This window comes from Saimiri boliviensis, chromosome 2 (assembly GCF_048565385.1).
Source record: "Saimiri boliviensis isolate mSaiBol1 chromosome 2, mSaiBol1.pri, whole genome shotgun sequence".
Lineage (NCBI taxonomy): Eukaryota > Metazoa > Chordata > Mammalia > Primates > Cebidae > Saimiri > Saimiri boliviensis.
In genome coordinates this window covers 68745355-68761393 of record NC_133450.1, presented here as the reverse complement: position 1 = coordinate 68761393, position 16039 = coordinate 68745355, and the positions used below count along the sequence as shown (strand labels likewise).

General features: G+C 41.6%; 1 protein-coding gene and 1 pseudogene across 5 annotated transcripts in view; one reads left to right on the top strand and one right to left on the bottom strand.

The window, feature by feature from the left end:
* Positions 1 to 15967, bottom strand: part of SEC23A (SEC23 homolog A, COPII coat complex component) — a 73743-nt gene extending 57776 nt beyond the window's left edge. For 4 of the 5 annotated variants that reach the window (XM_074393539.1, XM_074393540.1, XM_074393538.1 and 1 more), the window contains exon 1: positions 2067 to 2230. The gene's annotated coding sequence lies outside the window, so the exon portion shown is untranslated. Of the gene's footprint in view, positions 1 to 2066; positions 2231 to 15858 lie in introns of those variants that run through there. The other variant, XM_010339453.3, reaches the window with a different exon arrangement.
* Positions 5445 to 7764, top strand: LOC141583584 (peptidyl-prolyl cis-trans isomerase A pseudogene; annotated as a pseudogene).
* Positions 15968 to 16039: the final 72 nt, after the last annotated feature.

Here is a 16039-nt window from a genome sequence, read left to right as displayed (position 1 = left end):
TCTCAAAAAAAAAAAAAAGAAAAAGAAAAAAGAAAACCCACCTGTCTTCTATTTAGCCATTTTTTTTTCTCTTTGGATACTCAATAATATTTCAGTTAGGGGTCCTAAGAACCACTGCCTTAGGACCATTAGGAAACCTCACTAACAAAAGTTCTAGGAGTCTTAGCAGGAAGATAGTTACACAGAGACAATACCGAGGTTTAAGTTTCTGCAACTGGTTAACAAGCTTAATTGTAACTCCACATTCTTGCTTCTCATTAAGACATACTAAATATCACCTGAGTGATATATGAGCACAACTCCCCTTCTCTTCACATTTTTTCCTCACAATCTCTCTGTTCTAAGATCCACTTGCTTGCTAAATCACATCTATTATACTTCTTACATTCTCACTTTCCTGCACTAGTTTGAAGAAAGTCCCAACTGTTTCTTGTTGGTTCAATTACATGGCTATGCACAACACTTCCCTGACATCCCTCACCTTTCCATAGTAGAAATCATGCAATCTTAAAATAACGAATTCAAGTACAAAATTTGCTAAGCTTAGTCTCATGTCCAACAATAGCATATCTGAAACAAAGTCCTTTTACAAGCTAGCTTTTCATAAAATGTTATTATTTGATAAGCACTCTCTCCCCTAATATTAACATGTTTGCATGAAAGTATTAAACCAAAGAAATATTATCCCACACACTATATTAGAATGCAGACTTAGCATACTAGTTTGTTTTTTTTTTTTTTTCCTTTGAGATGGAGTCTCACTCTATCACCCAGGTTGGAGTGCAGTGGCACGATCACAGCTCACTGCAACCTCCACCAATTTCAGTACAATTTACTTTAAACAATTTATCATGGTATAGAGCTAAAAGCTAAGAAGCAACCCATTATGTCACTTTAACCTAGTATATCAAATACGTGACTAATCCCTATGATAGTTTTTCAATATTCTAATTTAAGCCCTTTTATTCATATCTAATGGGAAATTTACTTGCCAAGTAAATTTGAGTTCCTTCCCATTATATATATTTGCTAGCAGCTAATTAAAAGTCTCCTTTTCACTTGTAAAATCCTCAATGAACTGTCTTCAGTTACTTCTGACAATGAGCTTTATGATCTTGGACAATTTAACCTCTCTGAATTCTCAACTTTCTCATCAGCAAGATGAGAGACTTGCACTAGAAAATCACAAGGTCCCATCTAACTCCAAAATTCTGTAAATCAATTAAAAATAGCTGGGCTTTCTGAAATGATGTTCATTCACTACCAGAGGAAAAAGAGAAGGAAAACTTAACATGCATTTATATTTAAATCTAAAACTTTTTTAAACCAAGTTAATTTGGCTAGTTATCCACGGCTTTGGAGGGTAGAGGTTGAGGGAGTTTACGTGAAAACGGGAATTCCACACCCCCACTCCAGGGACTCATGTAGATTTGCTATGACTTTGCTCAGGTAATACCTTTACCACCAAATAGGAAAACAGTACCTACGGCAGAAAGGAAGCCCCATGGGATAGGACTGGTCCTGTTGGAAAACTGAACTCTTTGTAATCAAAACCCAAGGCATTAGCTTTACCTACTAGCACTTTTCCCCTTAACCCCTTTAACTTCCAAGGCCGAATTACGCGTGACGTAGTCAATTCAGTTCAAAGTCTAGGACACTCCTTATCAAGCAAGGAATGAAATCAGGAGTCCAAGTGCCCAGGAGCGATGATGGGCTTGGGTGGAGAAGGTGGGTGGCCCAGGAGGTGGGAGTGGGTGCTGGGCGAGATGCTCGAACCACCGTTTTCCACACGCCTCCCATCTTTCCACCTAATCCAGGGGAGCTGGGGGAAGAGGCCGGGCCCCTGGCACCGGCAGAGCGAAGCAGAGCTTGGTGGATGAGAGGGTGGCAGGCTCAGCGCTCAACGCTCCCACCGCCGGACCGGCCCTTAGCCTGCGCCCGCAGCACGGAGAGGGCAGAGCCGGGACCACCCCAGGACGCCAGCCGCCAGCCCGCCGCCGACACCCGGCCCCGGCTTCCCGCTGCGCACCTGTGGTAGCTGGGAGCGGAGAAGAGGCGGCCCTTACCTCACTGTCCCCCTACTGGACCCGTCGCAGCCTCCGCTTTGCAAAATCAGTCCTCTCCACCCAGCAGGAGCAGTTCGTGGCACCCCAATCAGGGCCGGCGCCGCCCCGCCCCCGGCCTCCGCCGAGACCTCCGCCCAGCCAACATGGCTGGCGCCGCCTCTGCCACGTCAAGGGGAGGGGGCGGGGCGTGAGGCAGGAAGGGGCGGGCGCAGAGCTACCGGGGCGGGCTACCGGAAACCCGGGCGTGGACGCGCAGGGTTTGGGAATGGCGCGCGGCGGGCGAAGGGATCGAGAGGGCGAGAAGGGAGGAGAGGTAGCGGGAACCAAGCCATAGGGGCGAAAGCACCCTGACGACCCAGGCAGCTGGGCGGCCGAGGGGCGTTGCAGAGCGAGACCGAGAAAGAGGCGGCGCCGGGGGAGCGCCTTTCCCGGCTCTCCGAAGCCACCGCGGATCCCACTCCCGGCAGGTCAGAGAAAAAGTCGAGAACTGGTGCCACTGGGACACCTTAGCTCACCGAGAGAAATAGAGACATCTCAGGACCCTGGTTGATTCCGAGAATCACAAACCACATCTCTGAAAAAAGTGAGAAGTTTATTCTTTGGCTTAGTGCAACAAATGTTTAATGAACACCTACTATGTGCCAGACACAACTGAGATGCTGGTGATATGATGCAGGCAAAGTAGGCCCAGATCCCTGGCCCGGAAGAATTTACGTACTATTTATGTATTCTAGTCTATTTTTTCCTCCTACATTGCCTCTGCCACCTCAACTCTGTCTCCCCTCACCCCCCAACACACACAGAGTACAATATTTGGTTGATTCATCTTGATGTGTTCAATGCTTTTCTTTCCAAGAAAACAGCAAAATGAGAAAGCAACCGATTGGTAAGACATTAGAGTTTTGTGGTCTCAGACAACCCCATACTTCAGTGAGGAGTTTCCCATGGAATTAATTACGTATATGACAACCACCTAAAATCTTGCAAAGCTTAGCCATATCAGCATTTTATGGAATAGAAAAAAAGATCTGATCGCTGTCCTTCAAAGCTTATCTTCATGAAAAATAAAATACCAGCACCAAACATAGATTTCCCTTCCTATAATGTGTGCACTAAAGTTGTTTTGGAAGGTGGAAGAGGATGCATTTTCTTGTCAAAGTATAATACAATCCTGAAGAGGGCAATGGGACTCAAAAGCCAAAAATTAGTGTAAGCCTCCAAATAAAGTAGGTTCAGGGTGCTACCTTAACAAGGATTCTTGACAGCACACCATGTAAACAGCAGGGGTAATGTTACAAAGGTGGAATAAGTACATCCACAAAAAGTGACAAGATCTAAGTGACAAGTAGTGTAAAAAGACGTAGATCTTTGTCCATTTAGGCTGCTATAGTAACATACCCTCAACTGGGTAGCTCATAAACAACAGAAATTTATTTCTCACTGTTTTGGAGGCCGAGAAGTTCAGGATCAAGATGCCAGCCAATTTGGTGTCCAGTGAGGACCTGCTTTCTGATTCATAGGTGGTGCCTTCTGACTGTATTGGGGCTGGCTAGCTCTCTGGGGTCTCTTTTACGAGGGTACTACTGTAATCCCATTCATGAGAGGCCAGCCCTCATGACCTATTCACCTCTCAAAGGCCCTACCTTCTAATACCATCACCTTAGCAGTTAGGATTTCAACATATGAGATTGTAGGTGGACACAAACATTCAGACCATAGCAACATTAATGAGAAGATCCACAAAGATCCTGGAATTCAATGATGAACAAATCAAAGTATAGCATCTTTGGTAGTTAATTCATTTCATGGTACCCAGAAAGGCATCTTTACCATCCAGCTCAGTGAAGTCTTTTTAAAAACTCATCATTCCTTTGTTTTCAGTTGATCAAAGGTTTTGTTTCCCTATTACAATGAAATCGATGTTAGGATGCATAACAAACTCAGTTGCATCTGTCTTTATGTACTTTAAGATGAATGACTTTAATCCTTGGATGTACTATAAGGATCAGGATCTTCTGGACCCAACTTCAGTCTTTCAGGGTTTGGTTTTTTGGGTTTTTTTGTTTTTGAGTTCTATTCTGATTTTCTTGAGATGGAGTTTCATTCTTGTTGCCCAGGCTGGAGTGCAGTGGCATGATCTTGACTCACCGCAACCTCTGCCTCCCAGGTTCAAGTGATTCTCCTGCCTCAGTCTCCCCAGTAGCTGGGATTACAGGCATATACCACCATGCCCAGCTAATTTTGTATTTTTAGTAGAGACAGCATTCCTCCATGTTGGTTAGCCTGGTTTTGAACCCTCAACCTCAGGTGATCCACCTGCCTTGGCCTCCGAAAGTGCTGGGATTACAGGCATGAGCCACCACACCCAGCCGTGAGTTCTGCTCTTAAGGATTGATATTTCATGATTTTTATTCCTTCATAGACGTCTTCCTAACAACAAAGAGAAAATTTACTTTCTAAAAAAAATAGATGTGGTGACTCACACCTGTAATCCTAGCAGTTTGGGAAGCTGAAGGGGGAAGATCCCTTGAGCCCAGGAGTTCGAGACCAGATTGGGAAACATGGCGAAATCCCATCTCTACCAAAAAAATAGAAAAATTAGCAGGGCACAGTGGTGTGTGCCTTTAATCCCAGCTACTCAGGAGGCTGAAGTGGGAGAATCACCTCAGCCCAGGAGGTCAAGGCTGCAGTGAGCCATGATGACACGGCTGCATGACTGTGCCACTGCCTGGGTGATAGTGTGAGACTCTGTCTCAAAAATAAAATACATAAAATTACAAAATGGAATAAAACTCATTATGTTTGCAGTTCCCATATACATCCATCGGACTCTTATAAACGTAGGACACATCATGGGATTTACTAATTTTTTTTCCTGTATGTTGGAGCATTCTGCTACTTCATCAACCATAGCATTATTTCATCCTTACTGATCAACTATTCCAAGCTATGCTTTAAAAAATACAAAAATCGCCGGGCGTGGTGGCTCAAGCCTGTAATCCCAGCACTTTGGGAGGCCGAGGCGGGTGGATCACGAGGTCGAGAGTTCGAGACCATCCTGGTCGACATGGTGAAACCCCGTCTCTACTAAAAATACAAAAAATCAGCTGGGCATGGTGGCGTGTGCCTGTAATCCCAGCTACTCGGGAGGCTGAGACAGGAGAATTGCCTGAACCCAGGAGGCGGAGGTTGCGGTGAGCCGAGATCGCGCCATTGCACTCCAGCCTGGGTAACAAGAGCAAAACTCCGTCTCAAAAAAAAAAAAAAAATACAAAAATCGGCGGGGCATGGTGGCTTACGCCTGTAATCCCAGCACTTTGGGAGGCCAAGGCAGGTGGATCACCTGAAGTCGGGAGTTTGAGACCAGCCTGACCAACATGGAGAAACCCCATCTCTACTAAAAATACAAAATTAACTGGGTGTGGTGGTGCACACCTGTATCCCAGCTCCTGGGGAGGCTGAGGTAGGAGAATCACTTCAACCCGGGAGGTTGAGTTTGCTTAGCCAAGATCATGCCATTGCAATCTAGCCTGGGCAATAAGAGCAAAACTCTGTCTCAAAAAAAAAAAAAAAAAAAAAAAAAAGACAAAAATCAGGCTGGCACAGTGGCTCACGGATATAATTCCAGGGGTTTCACTATGTTGGCCAGACTGGTCTCAAACTCCTGGCCTCAAGTGATCTGCCTGCCTAAGCCTCCCAAAGTGCTGGGATTACAGGCATAAGCCACCGTGCTCTACCTCTTTTTTCTTTTTTAATAGGTATGGGGTCTCTCTATGTTGCTCAGGTTGGAACTGAACTCCTGGACTCAAGGGATCCTCCCACCTCGACCTCCCAAAGTGTTGGGATTATAGGCATGATTTTTTCTAGTATGCTGGTTAGGAGGTTTCAACCTGTGGAAGAGTAGAAAGAGCCTGGAAATTTTTTTTTTAACTCCTGTGAAAGGAAGGTCAGAACATATAAGAGATTGTAAAAAAATATAAAATCTCATATAAGCTCTCTTCAAAAGAGTCTTTTAAAAGCAAATACTCCTAAGTTCACTACTTCTTCAAACTGGCATTTTTAAGAAATGCTAGAGATTAAAAAGGGAGGGAAAGATTCTGTGGTCGAATAAAGGCATGCACAACCAAGAACATTTCTTAAAGATATTTGACATTGCAACTTTTTTCCCAGGAACTGTTTTGGGTCAAGTACTCTAAACACTCTATGAAAGACTTTGACTTACACCATTAAATATTAGTTAATGCGTAACAGCCAGTAATCTTCATATTTCAGAACCCACAGATATTTCTAAACTGAGGTTCCAGTACTACAGTCCAGTGAAGTATGTCAGTTTCTTGGAATTGTAGATGTTAACCACCAGAGGGAGCTTTCACCTCTACTTTTCCCTTTGGGTTTACTCTTATTTTCTAGTTTGATGAAGCATTTGCAGTTTTTTTTTTTTTTCTCACATGGATTCTCTTCCATTTGTTTAGATAGTGACAGATTAAGGCACTGGCCAACTATTTTTGGAGTTGTCACTTGAAAAAGCAATATCCATATTCCTATAATTTTGAACTTTCAGCATTAGTAGTGTGTTAAAGTTATATTCATGAAATAACATATTTCTGATGCTCTATTCTGCACTCATAATGACTACAATTGTGTTAAATATAATAATAAAGCTAATTAATAAATGACATGGAAATTACACAATTGTAAACACAAATAAGCCTTAGTGATCAGTTAGTCTAATCCCCATACAGGACGAATAAATGTGAGGACAAGAGAAGTGGCACACTTAACAACACCTAAGGCCAGGGTACTGATGCTCATTTAAAACCTACAACACTGGCTTTGCAAACACCACTGCCAGGAGCCCCCATACTATCAGCATGGTCAGCACCACAGTGTTCTTCAACATCGTGGTCGATGGTGAGCCCTTGGGCCACGTTTCCTTCGAGCTGTTTGCAGACACGTTTCCAAGGACAGTAGAAAACTTTCATGCTCTGTGCATTGGAGAGAAAGGATTGGGTTATTAGGGTTCCTGCCTTCACAGAATTATTCCAGGGTTTACATATCAAGGTGGTGACTTCACACACCATAATAGCACTGGTGGCAAGCCCATCTATGGGGAGAAATTTGATAACGAGAATTTCATCCTAAAGCATACAGGTCCTGGCATCTTGTCCATGGCAAATGCTGGATCCATCACAAACAGTTCCCAGTTTTTCATCTACACTGCCAAGACTGAGTGGTTGGATGGCCAGCATGTGGTCTTTGGCAAGGTGAAGAAAGGCATGAATATTGTGGAGGCCATGGAGTGCTTTGGGTCCAGGAATGGCAAGACCAGCAAGAAAATCACCACTGCTGACTGTGGGTAACTCTAATAAGTTTGCCATTCCATCTCTAGCTCAGGAGAGCACCCCTCCACCCCATTGGCTTGCAGTATCCTATAATCTTTGTGCTCTCTCTGCAATTCCCTTTGAGTTCCATGTTTTCCTTGTTTCCGTCCATGCCTAGCTGATTGCAGAGTTAAGTTTATGATTATGAAATAAAAACTAAATAACAAAAAAAAAAACCCTGCAACATTGTCATTTCATGCCTGTCTTTTCCTCTTTAAATGCTGACAAGACTAGATTTTCTAACTCTTGTTCAAATAGCTATTGTTTATTTTATTTAAAATATATTGTTGAGACAGGGTCTCACTGTGTCACCTAGCCTGGAGTACAGTGGCAGGATAACAGCTTCCTGCAGCCTTGACCCCCTGGGCTCAGGAGATCCTTCCACCTAAGCCTCCTGGGCAGCTGGGACTTACAGGTGCGTGCCAGCATGCCCAGCTAATTTTCGTATTTTTTGTATAGATGGGGTTTCACCGTGTTGCCCAGGCTGGTCTCAAACTCTTGGGCTCAGGTGATCCTCCTACCTTGGTTTCTCCAAGTACTGGGTTTACAGGCATGACCCACCACACTCAGCCCAAACAGCAATCGTCTCTATTCCACAGAGTGTCCCAATAGTGGTATACTCCAGTATCTCTTCATTCTGCCACTCTGACCAATCCCAGAATTATTACTAAGAGTTAATTTAATAAAACTAAACAAATGAAATTCATTGATGTGCTCTTAAACCATTTACAGTGGCCCAAATAAAACATAATTATCTACTGGCAGGTTTATTCTTCTTTTTATCTTTTGTTTGATTTGTAAAGAACATAAGAATGATTAAAATGCCATATAATAAAGGAGGGAAATCCCACTCTAAAAGAAAGGAAACAGATTTGCCTTTTTTTTACTTTAAAAGAGGAGTTAAGTTTTTGTTTTATGTTCCGTAATTAAACTAGACGTTGTCTTGATTTTCTGACATCAAGTCAGCACTCTCTCTTTGTGGATCTGGACCTCAGAGCCAAAGGACAGCATTCTCAGACAACGGAGATAAGGAGACTACTCATGCCTAGCTGGCAATGTACTCAGACTAGGAAGCAAACTGGATCTGTCTGCATTTAATCTTCATTGCCTCTCGCTAATTTATGGCCAGTGGGTCATAAAGACTCACAGAACGCCAGGCACAGTGGCTCATGCCTGTAATCCCAGCATTTTGGGAGGCCAAGGCAGGCAGATCACCTGAGGTCAGGAGTTTAAGATCAGCCTCACTAAATGACAAAACCCTGTCACTCCTAAAAGTACAAAAATTAGCTGGGCACGGCCACAGGTGCCGGTAATCCTAACTACTCAGGAAGCTGAGTCAAGAGAATAATTGAACCCGGTAGGCAGAGGTTTCAGTGAGCTGAGATCACACCACTGCACTCCAGCCTGGTCGACAAGAGTGAGACTTTGTCTCAAAAAAATAAAAAAAGACTCACAGGAACCTTCCCTTTTTTGTTTGTTTGTTTTTACTAATTTTTACTGAGCTGCATCTTGCACAGGACAGAGATTTAGAGCAATGGCTTGGAGCCCAGGATAGAATCTCAATTCCATTACTTCCTTCTTGTGTGATACGGGCATGTTGCAGTTTCTTCCCCTGCAAATGAAGATAACAATAGTAACTACCACTTAAATAATCATGTATTGTGAAGATAAAATGAGGTAATCCATGTAAAATATTTAGTCCTGAAAAAGAGAAAAACAGCGCCAGAGAGCTGGAATGTATAACCTGGACAGCATAACCCTGTGTCTACTAAAAATACAAAAATTAGCCAGGTGTAGTGGCCTCAGGAGGCTGAGGCAGAAGACTTGCTGAAACCCAGGAGAGGCGGAGGTTGCAGTGAGCAGAGACGGCAACTGCACTGCAGCCTGGGTGACAGGGCAACAGAGCAACAGAGCGAGACTGTCAAAAAAAAAAAAAAAAAAAAAAGAAAAAGCTTCTTAAAATGTCAGTTTCTGAGCCCCACACCCAACCAACAGAAACAGAAGCTCTGGAAGAAAGAGCTATAAAATACAGGATTCTGTATTTTAAATAATTTCTTCCAAGTGATTCCTATACACACGACCATTTAGAATAACTGAGCTGCTTAAAGGGATAGAAAACAGAGACATGGAGGCCAAAGTGGGTGGATCATCTGAAGTCAGGAGTTCAAGACCAGCCAGGCCAACATGGTGAAACCCCGTCTCTACTAAAAATTAGGCGGGAGTGGTGGCATGCGCCTATAATCCCAGCTACTCAGGAGGCTGAGGCAGGAGAATCCCTTCAAGCCAGGAGGCGGAGGTTGCAGTGAGCAGTGCCACTGCACTCCAGCCTGGGCAACACAGCAAGATTCCATCTCAGGAAAAAAAAAAAAAAGCAGAAAAGAAAACATGGAGACAGAGAAACTGCAGTTGGCTGTGTGTAAGGTTGACTTAACAAATGCCTCCATCATCATTAAATGGCCACATCATCAATAAACACACAACAGAATATTCTGTTCTCACAATCCTCGTGTAACTCCTACAGCTAACCAATGGTGTGAGAAATACTGAAATAAAAGTTTTTTCATCATTAACTAAAAACGGGTGATAAATCTCTAAAAACAGGGCACCAGAAGTAGTTCAGTACCTTAGGAATAGTCCTTCCTGGAACAGGTTAGACAAAATGTTATTGTAGTTTCAGAAGTTCACCTTTCCAAATAGTAAGCATTTTTTTCAGAATAATTTCATCAACCAAATACAACTTACCTCATGTATTCCATATTTCACTGAAGCATTAAAAAAATTCTTAGTGCAACTTCTGAAAACTCTGCTTGAAATCTCATTAGTAATTCTTTTAAATCAAATTAAATTTGAAGTAGCACAAAGCTATATCATCATCTCTTCTTTTGGAACATAATTAATTATTATTTTCCTGGACAATCTTTGTTCCATTCCCCTATTCTCTCCTTTCTTGTTTAATCTATGTGTAGTTCTAACACATACTTATGCACAGACTCCAGTGTTAGTCATTGTTCCATTGGCAGTTTTTTGTTTGTTTGTTTGTTTGTTTTTTGATACAGAATTTCGCTCTTGTTACCCAGACTGGAGTGCAATGGCGCAATCTCGGCTCACCGCAACCTCTGCCTCCTGGGTTCAAGCAGTTCTCCTGCCTCAGCCCCCCGAGTAGCTGGGACAACAGGGGTGCACCACCACGCCCAGCTAATTTTTGTGTTTTTAGTAGAGACAGGGTTTTCACCTTGTTGACCAAGATGGTCTCGATCTCTTGACCTCGTGATCCACCCGCCTCGGCCTCCCAAAGTGCTGGAATTATTGGCATTAGCCACCGCGCCCGGCCTCCATTGGCAGTTGATTGGCAAGGTAACCTATTCTCTTCTCCAGAAAAATGGAGAGAAAATGCTAACAATTTACAGTAAAAAATAAAAATTTTTTAAAAATGTATTTGTGGTCTGGTGCAGTGACTCACACCTGTAATCCCAGCACTTTGGTAGGCCAAGGTGAGTGTTGCTCGAGCCCAGGAGGTCGAGGCTGAGTATTTTATTTTATTGAGATGGAGTTTCCCTCTTGTTGCCCAGGCTGGAGTGCAATAGCACGATCTTGGCTCACTCCCACCTCCACCTCCTGGGTTCAAGCGAGTCTCCTGCCTCGGCTCCTGAGTACCTGGGATTACAGGTGCCCACCACCACACCCACCTAATTTTTTGTATTTTTAGTGAAGACAGTGTTTCACCATATTGGCCAGCCTGGTCTCAAGTTCCTGATCTCAGGTGATCCCCCCAGCTTGGCTTCCCAAAGAGGTGGGATTACAGGCATGAGCCACCACTCCTGGCCAAGATCCTTTACAGATGCAAATTGACCCCCACAAAGAACAGCTTTGCCGGGCCATTTCAAAATACAGCAAAGAAACATGTTTTGGGGTAAAATATTTTTATTTTTTTTCCTTGTCTCATAATGTTATAACAAAGTCAGGTTGTAAAGTAAATCATGACACATAGGATTAAATAAAACACATCTGATGAGAATTTATGATTTGTACGCCATGACTTCCAAGACCCCTTAGGAATTTGGGCAAGATTTAAAAAAAAAAAAAAAAAAATCAGAGTTTAGTCCTCAAGTCACTACTTTTCAAATTTGTCCTTGATTATCACCAAAATGTTCGCGGACAAGAGTATTTCTCCCACTTGTAAGTCTGTTTTTCCAAAACCGGTGAAAATTTTTTAACCAAATAACTGTAGTTTGCAGCCAGGTAATATTTTTCCCAAGTGTCCCAACGGTTTAGTTACAGTTCCTAAGCATTAAGTACTTAAATAAGCTAAGCTAAGCTCTCAACAAGAATGAAGACACAACGTACTAGAATCTCTGGGACACATTTAGACACAGTGTTTAGAAGAAAATCTATAGCAATAAATGCCCACATGAGAAGCAAGGAGAGATCTAAAATCAACACCTTATCATCAAAATTGAAAGAGCTAGAGGAGCAAGATCAAAAAAACTCAAAAACTAGCAGAAGACAAGAAATAACTAAGATCAGAACAGAACTGAAGGAGATAGAGACACACCAAAAAAAAAAAAAAAAAAAAAAAAAAAAAAAAAAACCTTCAAAAAATCAATAAATCCAGGAGCTGATTTTTTGAAAAGATCAACAAAATAGACCACTAACCAGATTAATAAAAATGAAAAGAGAGAATAAACAAATAGATGCAATAAAAAACGATAAATGTGATATCACCACAGATTCCACAGAAATACTACCATCAGAGATTACTACAAACAACACTATGCACATAAACCAGTAAACCTGGAAGAAATGGATAAATTCCTGGACACCTGCACCCTCCCAAAACTAAATGAGGAAGAAGGTAAAACCCTGAATAAACGAATAACAAGAGCTGAAGTTAAGGCAGCAATTAATAGTCTACCAACCAAAAAAGGCCCAGGTCCAGATGGGTTCACAGCCGAATTCTACCAGACATACAAAGAGGAGGTGGTACCACTCCTTCTGAAACTATTCCAAACAAACCAAAAAGAGGGAATCCTTCCCAAATCACTTTATGAGACCAACATCATCCTGATACCAAAACCTGGCAGAGACTCAGCAAAAAGAGATAGCTTCAGGCCAATATCCATGATGAATATAGATGCAAAAATCTTCAGTAAAATACTGGCAAACCGTTTGCAACAGCATATCAAAAAGCTTATCCATCACTATTAAGTAGGCTTCATCCCAGGGAGGCAAGGCTGGTTCAACATATGCAAGTCTATAAACATAATTCACCACATAAACAGAACAAATGACAAGAACCTCATGATTATCTCAATAGATGCAGAGAAAGCCTTCGACAAAATCCAACAGCACTTTATGCTAAAAACTCTCAATAAAATAGGTATCAACGGAACATATGTCAAAGTAATACAAGCTACTTACAACAAACCCACAGCCAATATCATACTGAATGGGCAAAAACTGGAAGCATTCCCTTTGAAATGTGGCACTCGACAAGGACGCCCTCTCTCATCATTCCTATTCAACATAGTATTGGAAGTTCTAGCCAGAGCAATCAGGCAAGAAAAAGAAATAAAGCGTATTCAATTAGGAAAGAAGGAAGTCAAATTGTCTCTGTTTGCAGACAACATGATTGTATATTTAGAAGACCCCATCGTCTCAGCCCAAAATCTCCTTAAACCGATAAGCAACTTCAGCAAAGTCTCAGGATACAAAATCAATGTGCAGAAATCACAAGCATTTCTATACACCAATAACAGACTTAAAAAGAACCAAATCAAGAACAAACTGCCATTCACAATTGCCACAAAGAGAATAGAATACCTAGGAATACAATAACAAAGGATGTACAGGATCTCTTCAAGGAGAACTACAAACCACTGCTCAAGGAAATAAGAGAGGACACAAACAGATGGAAAAACATTCCATTCTCATGATTAGGAAGAATCAATATCATGAAAATGGCCGTACTGCCCAATGTAATTTATAGATTAAACGCTATCCCCATCAAGCTACCTATGACCCTCTTCACAGAACTGGAAAAAACCACCTAAACATCATATGGAACCAAAAGAGAGCCCGCATAGCCAAGACAATCCTAAGCAAAAAGAACAAAGCTGGAGGCATCAAGGCTACCTGACTTCAAACTATACTACAAGGCTACAGTAAGCTATACAGCATGGTACTGGTACCAAAACAAGGATATAGACCAATGAAACAGAACAGAGGCCTCAGAGGCAACGTCACACATCTACAACCATCTGATCTTTGACAAACCTGACAAAAACAAGCAATGGGGAAAGGATTCCCTGTTTAATAAATGGTGTTGGGAAAACTGGCTAGCCATGTGCAGAAAGCAGAAACTGGACCCCTTCCTGACACCTTATACTCAAATTAACTCCAGGTGGATTAAAGACTTAAACATAAGACCTAACACCATAAAAACCCTAGAAGAAAATCTAGGCAAAGCCATTTAGGACATAGGCATAGGCAGGGACTTCATGACTAAAACACCGAAAGCATTGATAACAAAAGCCAAAATAGACAAATGGGATCTAATTAAGCTCCAGAGCTTCCGTATAGCAAAAGAAACAATCATTAGAGTGAACTGGCAGCCAACAGAATGGGAAAAAATTTTTTGCAATCTACCCATCTGATAAAGGGCTAATATCCAGAATCTACAAAGAACTAAAACAGATTTACAAGAAAAAAACAAACAAACCCATTCAAAAGTGGGTGAAGGATATGAACAGACACTTTTCAAAAGAAGACATATATGAGGCCAACAAACATATGAAAAAATGCTCATCATCACTGGTCATTAGAGAAATGCACATAAAAACCACATTGAGATATCATCTCATGCCAGTTAGAATGGCAATCATTAAAAAATCTGGAGACAACAGATGCTGGAGAGGATGTGGAGAAATAGGAACACTTTTACACTGTTGGTGGGAGTGTAAATTCATTCAACCATTGTGGAAGACAGTGTGGGGATTCCTCAAGGACCTAGAAATAGAAATTCCATTTGACCCAGCAATCCCATTACTGGGTATATATCCAAAGGATTATAAATAGTTCTATTATAAAGACAAGACACATGCACACGTCTGTTCATTTTGGCTCTGTTTGAATAGCAAAGACCTGGAACCAATCCAAATGCCCATCAATGACAGACTGGACAAGGAAAATGTGGCACATATACACCATGGAATACTATGCAACCATAAAAAACGATGAGTTCCTGTCCTTTGTAGGGACATGGATGAATCTAGAAACCATCATTCTCAGCAAACTGACACAAGAACAGAAAATCAAACACTGCATGTTCTCACTCATAGGCTGATGTTGAACAATAAGAACACATGGACACAGGGAGGGGAGCATCACACACTGGGGTCTGTTGGGGGGGAATAAGGGAGGAACAGCGGCGGGTAGGGAGTTGGGGAGGGATAACATGGGAGAAATGCCAGATATGGGTGATGGGGGAGATGGAGGCAGCAAACCACATTGCCATGTATGTACCTATGCAACAATCCTGCATGTTCTGCACATGTACCCCAGAACCTAAAGTGCAATACATATATATACACACACACATACATATATATATATATGTATGTGTGTGTGTGTGTGTATCATAAAAAATAAGCTAAGGACTATCCTCAGTTTAATTTTTTATCTTCAATTTAAACTTAGCGTTTAAAGATAAGCTCATTTTTGATTTTTTATCTTCAATTTAAACTTACATCCTTGGTTGAAATCAATTCCTTGCAACCTAAAAACAGTGCTATAAATAAAAACAAGTTTTTAAAAAACCTTCGAAAAGAAACATAAATTTTAGAAAAGTCAATTGTATTCATTCAATTGTATTTGTTTAGAAATAATCAGCTATAATACTTGTTTCTTGCCCTGTTTCCTCACCTGTGAAATGGAGATGATGATACTATCTACCTAACAAGATTGACCTAACATTTTTGTTAATTTCTGTATGTTAGCACTAGCTTCATTTTTTTCACTATCTGTAATTAAACGAAGATATTTTTATTTAAAAAAATTGAAAAGTGCTGGCTATTCTAGGAGTAATACTCATTCCAAGTAAACATACAATGATCTTTGAAGTGGTCAAGCACTAGATATTCCTGTAGAGAATTAATTTTTCTTTCATTTGGCATCGGATAAGGAATTGTTGGAATTGGTTCTTCCCCTTTGGGAGACGGTCAGTCCCTCCCCTAACAGAGTATTACTACCCACTTTACAAGATTGTTTTAAGAATCAAGTGAGAAAATGCGTGTGTTTACGAAGGGTTTAAGAATTTAGAGCTCCAAGAATGATAATTACAGTAATATTGTTCATTAATTCAAAAACCATTTTGAAGGATCCCTCACTATTAGGAATGCATAAAAGTTGCTTACCCTCGGCCTTTGCCCAGCCGTAGAAGACAAAACAGAGGGTAAAAGACCAGAAACGCGTTCGAACCAATTCAGCTAGGAATTAAATTCTCAGAACCTTTATTACACCACCGGAGCCTTAACCTTGAGGCAAGCAGCAGTCTGTTCATGCGCAGTTAACGCTCCCTAAACCCACTTGCTCAGC